Source organism: Sebastes fasciatus, chromosome 21, assembly GCF_043250625.1.
Source record: "Sebastes fasciatus isolate fSebFas1 chromosome 21, fSebFas1.pri, whole genome shotgun sequence".
Classification (NCBI taxonomy): Eukaryota; Metazoa; Chordata; class Actinopteri; order Perciformes; family Sebastidae; genus Sebastes; species Sebastes fasciatus.
This window is the reverse complement of record NC_133815.1, coordinates 18,615,085-18,631,637: the sequence shown is the minus strand read 5'-3', so window position 1 is coordinate 18,631,637 and position 16,553 is coordinate 18,615,085. Positions and strand designations below refer to the sequence as shown.

The 16,553-nt window shown below is 39.3% G+C and overlaps 1 protein-coding gene across 12 annotated transcripts in view; it reads left to right on the top strand.

Annotated features, from left to right (window-relative positions):
• The first annotated feature begins 792 nt into the window (after window positions 1-792).
• LOC141759304 (uncharacterized) overlaps window positions 793-16,553 on the top strand; it is a 126,245-nt gene continuing 110,484 nt past the window's right edge. For 11 of the 12 annotated variants that reach the window (XM_074621275.1, XM_074621270.1, XM_074621276.1 and 8 more), the window contains exon 1: window positions 793-921. The gene's annotated coding sequence lies outside the window, so the exon portion shown is untranslated. The remainder of the gene's footprint in view (window positions 922-16,553) is intronic. The other variant, XM_074621281.1, reaches the window with a different exon arrangement.

The following is a 16,553-nucleotide window of genomic DNA, read 5'->3' as shown; positions in this document are numbered from 1 at the left end:
TGATGATGCAAGATGGAGAAAGAGGAGGCTGGGACTGATGTTTGCCATCTTCATCACAAGGTGTCGCTATAAACTAGGCTACATTATTATGTGAGGTTGAACCATTTTGAAGTTAAACTGATTTGATTTTTTTTTTTTCCTTGCCAGGTTCTTTATAAATTATTGTAATTTTACCGTCTCCTAGGGGCGGATATAGTGTAGGAATTAGAATTTGATCAATACATTAACTGAACATGCTGAACATGCTTTATGTAATATAAAGTAATATATATATATATATATATATATATATATATATATATATATATATATTACTTTATTTAAATAATAATAATACAGACTGAATGATGGAACTATTTATATATTTATACCTGGCCCGTCTGTAATACAGGTGAGTATATACCTGTGTCATATCTAGTTTCTAGCTGGAGTCTCTAGTATTTTCTAGAATAACTCTTCCCGGTGACATTCCGGTGATCTGGGCGCTATAAGGGCGTCTTCCTGGGCCGTGTCCGTATCCAGAGTGAGTCTGTCCTCCTCCGGCTATTGGACCGACAACGTCCAGAGTCTGTCCTCCTCCGGCTATTGGACCGGCAACGTCCCGTAAAAGGAGTCAAACTTCTCCATTGTGTGTACAAGGTGTCTGTCAAAAAGTGCATTCGGTGACGACAGAGGACCTGCCCAGCTGTGATTGGACATCACCCTCGTCACTCACAGTCGAGCATCGATTTCATTGGCTACAACGAAAGCCAATCACCAACACAGCGCTGTGATTGGCTCAGAGCTCCTCCGGGAGGGGGAGGAGCTTGTTAGTCTACAGCCAGAGGAGTGCAACACTCGGGTGGGCGGATCGTAGCGGTGTGACAGCAAAACGCTCGCAGACTCTCCCGACTAAAACTGTCAAAAAGCGGACAACTAACGGTGAGTCACGCTGAAATATAAACATTGTGTTGTGGCCGCTGTTATGTGGGAACGTTAGGTGTTTACAGAGAGCGCCTAGGAAGCGGGAATACGGCTGTTTACGGTGTTTGTAGCAGTGAAATGACGGTGATTTTTAGATGAGTGATCTCACAGCAACGCATCACAGCGACGGTTGTATAGTGGTGTTATGCTGCCTTCAGGTGCGCCTCGGAAACTCTTACTTTCCAAAAGCAAAGTTAGCTAAATGCGTCGCAATAATGTCCATTCTTTAAAGTTGCTAGCTAGAGACTAAGTTGCTAACTTTCTTGCATTGCTACTATCACTGTGATTGTGAACTTTCACTTTCCCTCACGTCATATTTACTACAAAAGGTGGGTAGGTCACATGTGCCTCAATATGGTCCTTCCGATTATTCCCGACAGCACTTTGAGGCAGCATGGGTGCGCGCGGTGAAGTTGCACTGTCACAGCACACACACACAGAGGAGCAAAGTTATGCAAGCTAGCTAGCTGCAGTCTGTCAATTATATTCAATTATATTCAATTTGCTTTATTGGCATGACTTGTGACAATCCCAAAGGTGCTAATAAAAAGATATAATACAATAAAAAAAGAGAGTGCAATATAAATAAAAAAATATAAAAGATAATACAATATAAAAATACAATATGTATATTGATGAGATGACAGTTTTGACAGATTATTGCACAACGTGTCCGGCAGATAATTATATAATTATTGCACAGAGTGATCAGCATATGTTATTGCACATATCCGTAACAGTAGATTTACAGTATTTACAAAAGTGACACATAAGTGTCTCTTTTAGTGTTTTTATCCGATGTCATGCTTCAAATCAATAATCATTTTATACCATGTAAATGAAAATGATCAATGCAGGCCTATTGGTAAAGAGTCAATAAATAATTGAATAAAGGAAGCAGGGAATTTATTGCTGAGTGACACACCAATTCAATTCAATTCAATTTGCTTTATTGGCATGACTGTCAGGTGAACAATATTGCCAAAGCGTCAATTCAATAATAAATAAAAATAAAAAAGAACAAAATACAAACAAAAATATATATATACAATTCATTAAGCAAATTACAATATATAGATATTTAAAAAGAACATGCATGTAAATGGAAGAAAACAATAAAGAAGTAATTAATGTTTGTTGTGCCAATAAAACAAACAAACAAATAAAAAACAATTAATAACAATATATTGCAATATCAAAGGATAAATGTTAAAAAAAAAACATGAAGTAGAGGAGTAAATAAAAGGCAGAGTGTAAGTTACATCTATTATGTGTTGTTGGTGTGGTTGTCTCTTAGGCTGTGACATGCACTAACATATCCTGCAGCTTCTATGGCGATGACACTGTTTTCTCCAAGTAAATGTTGTATTTTATTTTGGTCAGAGAGGGAATCAAAATCTTTACATTTAGTTTTTCTAAAGATTTTTTTCCTAATTTCTTCATATGTGCTACATTGTAGCAGGAAATGTTGTATGTTATATTATATACAGTAGTTGAGCTTTCTATTGATCTATTAGCTACTTAACTGTGCATGCAAGACTTCTTCCACATTCCATATTATATTATAATAATATCACTTTTACTGGATGGGTTAGTAGTAAGGACAGTCTGATTGATGACCAATCAAATCTGAAGAGTCACAGAGATATTTTAGTTCTTCTTATCATACTTAACTGTGCATGCAAGACTTCTTCCATATTATATTATAATAATATCACTTTTACTGGATGGGTTAGTAGTAAGGACAGTCTGATTGATGACCAATCAAATCTGAAGAGTCACAGAGATATTTTAGTTCTTCTTATCATACTTAACTGTGCATGCAAGACTTCTTCCATATTATATTATAATAATATCACTTTTACTGGATGGGTTAGTAGTAAGGACAGTCTGATTGATGACAAATCAAATCTGAGGAGTCACAGAGATATTTTAGTTCTTCTTATCACTGCACAAAGGAGGACGGTCTGCAGGACAGATAATAATGCACACAGTGCACTTTCATAGACTAAGCTACTGGAGTTACCCTGCACTATACTAATTTTTAACAGTCTCTTCTGCACTATATTCACTTTTAATAGTCGTCTATCACAGCTGTTACCCTGCACTATATTCAGTTTTAACAGTTTTCATCATCTCCTTGTATTTTTATTTCTGGTATATTTTGTTTTGTACTTTGCACTACTAACTTTTTTACTGCCTTTTTACTAACATGTTTTGCACAATGGAACTGTGATGCTGGAAACTTGAATTTCCCTCGGGATCAATAAAGTTACTATCTATCTATCTATCTATCTATCTATCTATCTATCTATCTATCTATCTATCTATCTATCTATCTACCTATCATTAGCAGCCTCCAATGCTGCTGACACACTTGATACTATGAGCTTTTCTCTCATCCCCTTTTCTCGATTCCTTCTTAATACATGCACATACATTAAAAGATTACATTTAGGAGTAAATATGTAAATATATATGAATTATGTGATTGAAATCATGATCCTGACATGGTAAATATGTGAAAAAATCACATTGTAAATATTTAAAACTGAGAGCACTGTTTTCACTTCCATGCTGTGCTCCATTCTTGCTAATATATACATTTTGGGGCTGCACAATGTTGGAAAAAAAGTGACATTGCAATATTTTTTTTCTGCAATATGAAAAAAATATAGGAATTTTCATCCTACCCTTTTTAGTAAGCTACCTTTTTTAAGTTAAATGCTTCAATGTGGTGCACTTTGAGAGCAAAATTAGCAACATTAAGAGCTAGATAAACAAATTTATGCTCTCAATTGAATCATAAACACATTGGTTGTATAGATAATATCTATCCCTAAAAGTGAAGCCAAAACATTTAATCACCGGCTGCCTGTTGGTTTAGGAAGCGCTTGATTTGATATGCAGTTTTCTATGAGCAGAACACGCATTTTAAACGTCAATATTGCAGGCGATCATGTTCAGTTAATTTTGGGAAGCCAAAATCGTGGTCGCGATTAATATTTGATTAATTGTGCAACCCTAATCTAAACTAAGGGTTCACACCTGCACTGGAACATTATAGCACATTTTGCCAGAGAAATTGATGATGTAAAGAGGAATCGCAGCAGAGAGGATTGTCCTTCTCCCTCCCTCCCTCCCTCCTTCCCTCCGTCCCTCCCTCCCTGTCTCCTTCCGTCTATCCAGATTACTCTCCAATCCTCCCCCAGCCAGATTACTGTGTGGGAAATAAGAGGTGGGACTGATCTAAGGCCCTGAATTCATTATGGACCTGGTCCAATCGCATCCCTAAAATGTCCCGTTGCTTGTCGCTTTGCTGTAAACCCGCCAAAGTGATCAGGTATTAGGCCTGAGGGGTTGACTGTGACGGCTATCAAACAGGGCACAGCGGTCGGTCGGTCACTGTCAACTCTCCCCAGAGTTGCTGAAATGAACAGTCTCTGAGTAAAGCTTCACAATGTGCAGAGGTAAAAGAGAGGCGAAACACATGCTTTGCTGCCCAGGGATCAAACCCCACCTGAAAGGCTGGATCTCTCCCTGCTACCCTGCTGTCTTTACAGAGAAAACAAAGTCTTGTATGTCCACCTCTTATTTTGTAGGATGCGTATATCAACTCGTATAACTTAATTGTACTGTAACGGCCCATTGTTTGTTGGTGTCGAGTGAAGTCCGAGGCCACATCATAAATTTGTTAATACATTTTACTAGCAGGGAGTGCAATTTTCCAGCAGCTGGGAGTCTGACGCTGCACGTCTTTACAGTCTCCTATTCAGTGTTTTGTATTCAGTTGTGTTTGGTGGAGGCAGTTGTGTTACTTTGGACTGTTGAGGCTGCTGTTAAGGGAAGAAACTACCTTGAAAAGCATTTAATGCAACCGTTTTTATACCACAGCAGGACTGGTGCCACTAAGAGCACATATTTCCATTGATGAAAAAAAAAGAGGAACATCTGTTTTATTCCCCAACTCTTTTATGAATACATCGGCCCAACTTTTCTGATTCTACTGCAGTGCCACTCTTTCAGTGGACTGAACCTTTACCAGTGTTTAAACACTCAGCGGCTCCTTGCCAATATCAAATACCACTCTCACTAGTTTTATGGACAGTTTAGGAGTGTTCTGCACTGAAAAGGTGAAATCAGTCTTAACAACAGCCTGCTGTTAAATCTTGCAGCTAACGCAGCATACAACAATAAACTATCTTTGAGTCTCACTGGTTTTGCATGACATTTGCTATAGCTGAACATGTGTTTTCACCAGCTGTGTAACAAAGTACCCACTTTCAGGACCAATTGGACAAATGATCAATTAAGCATATTTGCCAAAATCTAATGTCAGACATTAACCTTGCTTTGTTGGGGGGGTGGAGGGTAATTGTAGAGTTGGTGGGATGGTAGGTCTTTTGGTTGCCCATAGAAACCAAAAGTGAAAGAGAAGACAGCACACAACATGTAACCTGTGGCTGCTTCAGTAGGTCATTTGTATGCAGAGTGTCTTTAACACTTGTGCCCAGCTACATCCAGATACTGAATGGATGAGTTTGTATCTGCGTTGTACAGTATTTTATAAAAGCCTTTGTGGTGTGCAGCCACGACTAAAACATCTGTATGGGAACCACAGCGACCATGTAGATCCAGATATACTGTATATATTCTGCAGTGAATACAAACGCTAGGGATGTTAATAATTAACTGTTTAACCGTTAACCGGAATTAAGCATTTAACCGATTTTAATCAAAACGGTTAAAAGAAATGTTAATAATTAAGTAAAAAGCAAACTCGTCACTTTAAGGGGAAACGCTGGTCCACCTTAAGAGCCCACCTTAAGATAGTCTGAGCCGGTGTAACAGATACAGGAAGTTGGCTCCCGTTGAGCCATGAGCAGAGCGAGTTCAGGCCTTGTATCATTTATTTACGACAAATAAACTGTACATACACTGTCTGCTACACCTAGGTTCACGGTTATAACGCCACTGAAAAACCCCACACTCACCGCCGCCACACACACGGCCTGTCGGAAACTCGCTGAAGTTACGCCGTGCTGACAGACTGTAAGTGTGTGACAATGGTGAGCACGAAGCTACCAGCAGAGCTACGACTAATGTAGCACAAACACACACACTGTTTGTCGGACAATCGCTATCGTTAATCTGGGCAGACAGAGTATCGTTACGCCGGGCAGACACACAGCGGACAACCTGCTAAACTAAACTAAACTAAATGTGCGGTGGAGACCTTTACTGGGAAAGTGGTTGCATGTCCGCGACACTACACGCAGCACCATGGCTGCTAAGTTAACGCTCCCAGAAGGTGACCTGGAGCCAGTGAACGCAGCACTGTGGTTGCTACAGGAGCTCTCCGATGGACTCCGTTGTCTATTGTGCTCATACACTGCAGCTGGCGCACCGCTGCATGCGAGGCACAAATGTTGTCGGTTAACGGTTAATAATCGGTAAACAAGGGTCCATTATCAGTTAAGAATTTTTTTCTAAATTAACATCCCTAACAAACGCACATTCATGTGTGTATGAAGTTTAGACTACGGAGATGATCAACTGTTTATTTTGTGACGTCACAGTAAATGTGACTGTTTTTTTGGTACAGATACCAAACAATGCTTAATTAATATATGTGAATGAAAATGGGTTCTATGGGTACCCACAAGTCTCTCCTTTACAGACATGCTCAGTTTATACTAATCACATGCAGTTTGGGGCAAAAACATGTCGTTTTTTGCATGCAGTATGCATTTGTAGATTTTGCCTATTCTAAAATGTTGTATTTCTGGTGTATTTTTTATGACAGTTTTCCTAAATTTAAATTTAATTTCGCCTTGCTTACAGTATCGCAATATATTGACTCGTTACCCCAGTATCATGATACATATCGTATCGCCAGATTCTTGCCAACACACAGCCCTAATAAACAAACTACACCACGGTCGCATGAGCGCGAGTATACACAACGAGGCCGTAAAGGCGGAGGAGTCGGCATGATAACGTTTAGTAGTCTCACTTAGCCACTTGTTAGCAACCGCCTTTTTTAAGACATGTAAAAGCTTCAAAATTCCCGAGTAGGATATTTACTGACATATTTTATATCATAGAACAAAATGTTAAAATCTCTTCAGCTTGTGTTAACCACAGACCTTATTTCAGGCATCTAACTAAAAACTTCATTATTATTTTATAGCCAGCCCCTTGTCCAGTTTAGTTGCTCATTGTCTATAAAAAATGTAAATCAGTGGATAGCTTATTAAACCGCATGAAAGACAATTAGTTTGAACCCGTATTCTAAGCAGTAGGAGGTACATCATCACTGACTGACAATTGGCTTTAATGTCTCAATGTTCCCGCTTTATAGCGAGCGCCATGGGAAGCATTTAATCTAATGTAAAATGGAAATCATAAAAAATATTCAATTTCACTGAAGTGGTCAGGGACAAAAATAAAAGGTTATATTGGCATACCACTGAGGGGAACAATCTCTTAATATTATAAGGAATACCTGATTTGTATTGAAGCTATTTCATTTATCTGTGTAAATACTGGATTGATCTCAGTTTTACCCCTCTGTATTCCAGTAGTTTAGCATTTTGAAGGACAGATGTTTTTTTTATCCAGTTGACTGATGCCAAAAATGAAAAGGAGATCAGTCAGGTGATGGATTTTTACAGACATTATGAAGTGACACATTAGAATGTTAGCTTTCAGGATCCAGGACAGCTGCTAGTGTGGCTTTTATTTCTGGTTTTAAGATAAGATAAGATATTCCTTTATAAGTCCCGCAGTGGGGAAATTTAGAGGGAAAGATCAAACTGACATGTTAATGTGTAACTTTTATGGTATAGCCATAAAAATGGAAAGTTGACTGAACTCTTTTAGGCCATTAGTCATAAATATACAGTATTCATCAAGCTCCTTTGGCCTTGTTGCAGTCCATGCATACACATGATTAAACTGACATATATTATATCTAAAGGCTACATAAACATAATGATTGTGATATACATCTTCTGCAGCATAGAAATGGAAGGACATTTGACATAAACATACACAAAGGAAAGGAGACATAAGGACGAAGAAATAATGGAAGGAAAGGGTGAATCAGGAAATAATGACCATAGTAGGAGGGGAGGGAAGGAAGGAAGGAAGGAACCGAAGAGGCAGGTTCCTAGAGTTACTCACTTGGAAAGATCCTGAATTCTTCTCAGCTTGTGGAATGTCAATTGACTGGAGCTGCGAGCCATTGACTCCCTGTCTTCTTGCTCAGACACTTAAAATAAACTGATGGATTATCTGCTGTGGTTTCCTTCTTCTCTCCTCATGACTGGGAGTCATTATTCATCTTGAAACATGTCAGAACATTTATTATGTGACCTCGTATGTTGAAGCTTATTTGGGAGTTGTCCAGGTCAAGGAAGAGTCGGGGTTATAACTGGGGTGCAGGAAAGCTGATCTGTGCGCCACAGACAGGGTCGTCCTGACTGTAGCAGGATACTCTCTCCAAGGTCAGCAGGCTGCTTCATCCCAGCCTCTGTCTAGGAATCAGGAAGCTAAGGAAATCCATCATCCATTTGCTCCTGTGCTGCCAAACAATGCTGCTGCTGAGGGCAGTTTAGTCCGGGACAAGGACTGCATTATTATCCTTACATTATAATGCTCCCTCACTTTAGCCTGAGCTACCCATTGGGAGTCCCTTGTTAAGGTGCAGCTTGGTTATGCTTTGTGGCCCAGATAGGGCAGCTTTGCTGGAATGTTAATGTCAGGGTATGCTGTAGTTTGTACGAAGTGTTGTCTATCCACATAGCTGTTCCTAATGGCTGATCTTGAAAGCGGGGCGAAAAGCCAGTCGGGCAAGTCGTAATAATTGTTGAAATGGGCACACACTTCCAGACAGGCTCTCCTCAAAGGCATTCATGGTGTTAGGCTGCATTCACAGTCACAACATCAGGCTTTGCGGAAATTAGCGCAGTGTGTGGGAGTGTCACTTAAATGGACAATTTGTGTGACGCCACACCACGCTGCTAGTATAACGGGTCCAATGAGTGATTGTCTGTGATCGACAGATTAAAAAAAACAACTTTCAATTATTAACCAGAATGTGAGTCCTATCCAGGGAAGTTTTTACATCGGTTACACTTGTGAGTTTTAACTTTTTCATTTAGGTGTACCCGAAATTTTTCACCGCGCCTTTTGGTGCCACAATAATACATTTTAAGTGTTTTGTCAGTTCCCATTAGAGATGCACCTATAAAGATACTGGATTGGATATCAGGCCGATATCGACTCAAATTGCTGGATCGGATATTGGTGACAATGGGGCTGATCTATTAAATTCAATTCTATGTTTATATACTATATACATTATATACTGGAATTTTACTTCCTGTTTAAATCTTGACCAATTTGTTGCTGCATTAAAAAGGTTTACACTTGAATTATAATTCCTGTTAATTTTGAAGATTTTTTTTACCAAGTTGCTGGTGTACGATTTATTATTTTGATAATAAATAACAATTAAATAAATTTATCTCTATACAATTATTTATTTATTTCTCTGTCACATTTTGTTTTACAAATTATGAAAGTATGTTTAAGTCTAGCCTGAAGCCTGGGACAGGTGTAACGGGCATCGCAGTATTTTTCTTGATGAAAAAATGATCTATAGTTCTCTTCATTTTGAATTACCGGTATGTTTTATGGTTGTGACGTCACTCAAGGAGTACGGGGTGCGGTTTCACACATACACACACACACACACACACAGATAGACCTTCCAGGCGCACTGGTGCGACTAATGAAAATATATAGACTTGACAGATTTGTGGTCGCATAATGTGACTGAAATGGTCGCACTCTGGAGCCCTGACTAACCAGGATGTGAGGCCTATCAAAACGGTGGGTGTCAAACTGGTGCACAAGGTCAAACTGAGTGAGTACACGTGAAACATAACGTTACACTCCATTGTGTTTTGTCAGTCATGCTGCTCTTCTTCTTCCCGTCTGCATCTTCCTGTCTGATTACCGGTTACGTGATTGGCCATCGTTGGGTTGCATTTCTCCAAAAACGTGTTTTGTTTCAACTTTTTTCCCCGCAGGCTGCTGCGTGTTTTTTTTTTTCTCGGCAACCCTGCGGTCCCCACTTTCCCATCTTAAACACACTGCCTGGAGGACTGCCGTTTTCGCCACGGCACCTGATTTGATGGGAATGCAGCCTTACACCTGTGACAGAAGTGAGAAGAATGAGAAAAAAGAGCTTGCTCCTTTCTCACCACCCCTGTCCAATCCCTGCTTGTCAGATTGTCGGTTGCGGGGAAGTTAAAAAATTGCTGGAACTCAGCCTCCCCTGACTCTGCTGTTGAGAAGGTTTATGGGGAGGCGGCTCAGACACTTTTTGAGCATTCTGATGCCTTGTTGGGTGTTCAGACTGAAAACAGCCCTGTGTTAAAAGAAGAAATGCAAAGAGCTGCGTTTGGGAGGAGGGTGGGGGTGGGGGGGGGTCGTGGTGTTTCAGGTACCAGTAAAAGAATAGAATACAGTCCACAACATCTTGTATTCAGCCGTATCTCCCAGCCCTGTTAGAGATGTGGTTAGATATGTTCTTACCGTGCCCATAGCGCGTTAATTGTGTAGGATTGGTTGACTGCCATGTAATTAGTGAGTCCATATGTAGCAGACAGCTTGACCGAGGAAGAGCATTTATGATCCGTAGTGATCAATACTCCACACACAGTGGTAAATAGCTCCAGTACTACCCGTAATGCTTCCCATTAGTATTGAACCTGCAGGGGATCTGTGAAACATTTTATGTTGTTTACTGTAAAATCAATTTGGCTGTAAAACCCGGTGACTCATTGATGATGATTGTATTACAGAGCTTTTAACTCTGAACCTGAACCGAACTGGTTGTGATTCAGCTGTTTTGTACCAAAGCACCAGTTAACCTCAGCGTGGCACTATTTGTCTTTTCGCCACAGTTGTCAGAAGTGTGCAATTAATAACAATATATTTATGTTCGGAGAATGTTGAGCCAAGTGTGTTGGCAGACCAGGCCAGCTAGTGGTTTAGCAAGTGAAAGTCAGGTCGTTGGCTCCCGTCAGGTTGGAGTTAATGCTGCTCGCCCTCAGATGATTTGTTGTCTTTTAATAATGTTTGGGCTTGTCAAGAATCACTTTGAGGGAAGTCACAGCCAAGTGAATCTTGGCACACTCATTCTTTCTACGCTGTATGAAATACAGGCAAACATTTTCATCAGAGAAAGAAAAAATGCTGCTCTCCTTTTCCTTCCAGGCCGAAGTTTTGCCTCTCTAGTTTCAATGAATTATTCATCACTGATTATTGATTTTATGGTAAGTCAATATGTTGTGGACAAATGCAGAGCTCTGATTGCCAAGGGCATGCAAATCCATCTAGGGCTGTAACTATTTTTTTTTTTTTTTTAATAATCAATTAATTGTTTAGTCTATGTCAGTCCCAATTTCCCAGAGCCCACGGTGATGGTGGATGATACAACACAGCTAACAAGCTACGGTAGCTTCCTCTGTTTTGGACTCTCCGCTCTCCGTTCCCTCAGATGTCAACACTGTCGAGGCAGCTTTCTATGCACATTTGTGGGTCAAAGGTCAGCAGAGTTGAAGGCAGATTTACTTCACCTTGGCGAGTGAATTAGGGGTGTAAGAAAATATCGATACACATGAGTATCGTGATATTATGTTATGCGATACTGTATTGATTCTCCAAAATGCTGTATTGAATTTTCATTAACCTCTGGAAAATCCGACGGCACACTGGCGGACACAGTAACTACTCTGTCTTTCGGAGGTTGTAGCGGGCTCAGTTTTAAAGCTAGAATGAATACTGGCATCATATGAAACTAGAAAACCTAAGGAATCCATTGATTCCACCATGTTATACTAGCATGTTGCAAAGAAGGCTAAATAACCCTTCAAAGTTACGCTAAATTTTGGCGAGGAAAAACGAGCATGGCCATTTTCAAAGGGTTCCCTTTGACCTCTGACCTCAAGATATGTGATTGTAGGTACCCACAAGTCTCCCCTTTATAGACATGCCCACTTTATGATAGTCACATGCAGTTTTGGGGAAAATCCATTCAGTTTTTTGCATGCATATTCTAAAATGAGTTTGAATATTTCTGCATACCAGGGTCCCTAAACTGTCTTGTAATTACATAAATTGGGTATCTTGTGGATCCAATGAGTCCAATTGTTTTCATGTGTGATGCTACTCCCCATAGTAGCCATTTGACATAGTGACTTTTTTTATTCAGATTTTGGTGCGTCTTTATACTATGACAGTTTTCCTAAACTTTGATTTGAATAAAATTGCAATATATCGCCTTACTTACAGTATTGCAATATATTCAATTGTTACCACTGTTTCATGATACGTATCGTATCGTCAGATTCTTGCCAATACACAGCTCTAGAGCAAATCCACAGATTGTGGTGCAATGAAATTATATGATTTTGATTATCCTATGAAGTCATCATGCCCTCTGACCCATGACCACACCTTAAACACACACTCAGTGATTCTTCTCTTCCTCACTCAGGTATTAACATGTTTTATACTCACAGTAATGGGTCAGGGCGAGAGATGAGCAACATGTTGAAGCAACCATCAGCACTTCAGTAGCTCCAATATGTGGAGTTGAGTAATCTCCAAATGATATTAGTAAATCGGAGTCAACTGTGTGTGACACATAGTGCTACAGACTTTATACAATGCTATTTGTCTGTCTTAATAGTATGTGCAGACTATAAATAGTATTAATTGTAGCTTCGTAGATGTAAGTATACAAATGGGTGACACATGAATCATGGATTTGAGATGGTAGGACTTTCCTCCTCTTTCGTAATATCATTAGGTGATTTCATGGTGCTGTGTCTCATAGGCAGCCAAACACACACAGATGTGTCCATGTGTGCGTGCGTTCGTCTGTGTGAACACGTACATAGATGTGTAACGTGTGTGTGTGGTGGGTCTGGATGGGTGGAGTTTGACATTGCGTGACAACGGCGGATTGAGTGAATGAAATGATGGGGGGATAGAGAGTGGAGAGGAAGAATGGAATGGTACTGAGTGAAGCGGTTGCTGTAATCCCCCCCTCACAACGGTAGCAGCTGGACCAACGTGTCAGCAACCAGGCTTTACTGCTGCCAATCAGCCCTGCTGGGAATTATATGGCAGGATGAAGAGTCGGATGTTGCACAGATGGGTGGATGGATAGGTAGATGGAGGGATGTGTATAGAGGTGAGCTTTAGATGAGGAAAGGCAGGGGATGTGAGAAAGTTCTCTAGTGATGTCCGGCAATATGAAAACATTTTATAAACTAGATATTGTAAAGAAGGAATTCCTTTTACAGTCAGAGTTCTTTTATATGGGGGACGAAACCTTCCAAAATAAAAATAAATTAATAAATGACATAAATTAAATATGTTATTAAATGTAGCAAAAGTAGTATTTAAAATAAATGTAGCCATTAATTAATTGATAAATTGTGACATAAATTGATGTTTCTGTTTTAATTTGCTTCTTTATTTCTTTATCTTTGTATTAATTCACTTTAAAAAAAATATATATATTATATTTATTTTTTAAATGTATTTAATGTATGGAGCTGGGAATGAAGACTGGAGTGCAGCTAGTTATCTGGCATATAGTCGATTTATGCACTCTTTGCATATTGAGGCAGCAATGCATAAAGAAAAGAATACCTAAATAAATACATTTTGGGAAAAAAATAAGGTGTGAAATGCAAAGGGAAAATACATAAATACATGCATACGCTACATTTATTTTTGCTACATTCAATGTTTAATTATTTGTTTATCGAGTTAGTTATTTATTTATTCTTTTTGGCAGGTTCCGTCCTCCATACTTTTATAGTTTCAGTGCTTTCATTGGCTTTAAGTTAGAAATGTATTCTTGGTTTTGGAAAGGCATTATGACATGTAGCAGTGGGTCCTTAGGTGTTTTGTTAGGTGTGATAACAGGGATGGTGTAATCCAATGCCAAATTCAAAGAATCAGCTCAAGTGGCCTCATATGTCATTGAAGGCACAAAATACAAAGAAAAGGACAGCCACATGAAAGTAGTTTGACTGACAGAGAATGCTTGTCTGCAGACCAGGAGATACCAGCAGGTCTTGTGTCAGTATAAAAATATTGAACTAAATTTATGGGCAGGAATAATCAGCTGGACAGTTCAATCAGTCTTTCAGAGCAAAATAAAATAAGGCTGTACTGAATGTCATTTCTTGTTAACATTCAAAGCTTGTATTGAGGTTTAATTAATAATTAAATGTGTTGATTTAGAATTTGAATGTCAACGTTATGAGTGAAGCTTCGGTACAGCCATAGCAATATAATTAAAGCTGTGAAGAGTGGAAAGGCTCAGTAAATGTAAATGTGTTGGATGGACAGATTGCTCAGTGTCAGTCTGAAAAAAAAAAATTATGTTATCAGTGTGAGAAACAGGAACTGTAGCATTACTGTGTACTGGAGTACTCTGTGTAAGACTCATGTTTAGGATGTGCAGTGCAGTTCTGAAAGGTTTGGTGCTGTACAGTATAATGACAACATAATAAGCCAAAAAATAAATGAATAAATACATATTTTATTAAATGTAGCAAAAGTAATATTTAAAATAAATGTAGCCATTAATTAATTGATAAAATGTGACATAAATTGATATTTTTGTTATAATTGACTTCTTCTTATTTATCTTTGTATTAATATCCTTGTTTATTTACTCTTCCGTTTAAATTTCCCTTTTATTTATTTATGTATTTTATATTTATTTTTAAATATATGTATTTATGCATTTATTTATATATATTTATGCATGATTTTCCCTTATTTATTTCCCTGAACTTACTTATTTCTGTATTCTTTCCTTTATACATTTCTTTACACATTTCTTTTTACATTTCTTTATGCATTACTGTCTCATTATTCAAATTAGGTGGCTATTACTCAAAGTGTGCCATTTATATTTATAGGAAGTAGGAATGGACTTGTGAAATATGGAAAGGAACCCGAATATCTGTGTGCAACTATAAGGAATGTGAGGAATTTAAAGTTCGTATAGAACCCGCTATAATATTGTTCCAGCAGACCAAGCTGGATAGCTTGCCCTGGATGAGTGTGTGTCCACTACCTGTGTGTGACAGTGTTTGTTTTGGGATTAGAGTTGACCTCTGTGTGTCTGTCTGTCAGTGTGAGTGTGTGTGTGTGTGTCTGTGCTGCTATGCATTCCATTGCGATGTGTTCAGCCTCACTCTGCAACAATAGCGCATAGTGCTGTGTGTGTGTGTGTGTGTCTGTGTGTGGGTGTGTGTGTAGGCGAAACCACGGGGACATACAGGGAGTTCATTCAGTCGCTGCTGTTGTGTGTCCTTTCTAAAAGGGAGGGGGGAGGACGTGATGGAGGGTGTGGACATCACTACCTGTCTGTCCGTCTCGCTGCTCACTAACTTGCACACTAATGGGCTGCAGCAAGTGTTGCATTATACAAACATGTCCTCCTGAGAGTCCTGTGTAATTCTGTTAGGACCAGAAGTTGCACGCATACACACACATACACACACATACACACACACACACACACACACACACACACACACATGGTCTAACACTAGCCCTTTCACTCACCCTCAAACAGGCCCTCTGTGAGTTCCACCAAGGCACTGTATGGATGTGAGAGCAGCCGGACACACATGCATGCATGCACGTACGCACGTACACACGCACGCACGCACGCACGCACGCACGCACGCACGCACACACACACACACACACACACATATATTAACATTTACCTAAAGTGAAGCTCTGTGAGCCAAATCAGGACGGCACCGACTGATCCACGACACCCAGATCCAGACCATGTGTATGCACTTTGTTTAACATTAACGTCGGCCTTCTCATAAACATATTTACTACACAGCTGACTTGTCAAATGTGCAACACTGCTGCAATGTCAGCTTAGAGGAGAAGCTTCTCTGATATCTCTCTCTCTCTCTCTCTCTCTCTCTCTCTCTCTCTCTCTCTCTCTCTCTCTCTCTCTCTCTCTCTCTCTCTCTCTCTCTCTCTCTGTTTCCATCTGTTAGGTATGTTTCCACTTTGTCTCTTCATGTACTCTACTTTTCCCTTTCTGTATTGCTGCCACCTAGCTGTCAAATAAGTCTGTCTAGATGTATGCATTGTATTTATATGAGATAATATAAACCCTCAAGTGTAATTGTATGGAGACATTTTAATAGTGCAAAAAAAAAAGATTTGAACTAGATGCATTTGCATCGAGGAAACATACTTCCCTGAAAAGAATTTGAAGAATTGAAAGTATTTTTTTTTTTCCAACTAAATTGGCCTCTGAAAAAGGGATGTGATGTCTCAGTACAAAAGTCAGTAATAAATAAACAGAGCAGAGCAATCGCAAACAGTCAACAGTGTATTAGAGCGATGCTGCCGTTTCTAGTCTGGTAGTGTGATATTGTGCAAAACAAGGTGATGATACATTGCTAGAATAATGTCTCAAGTTATGGGATATCATGGGAAAATAA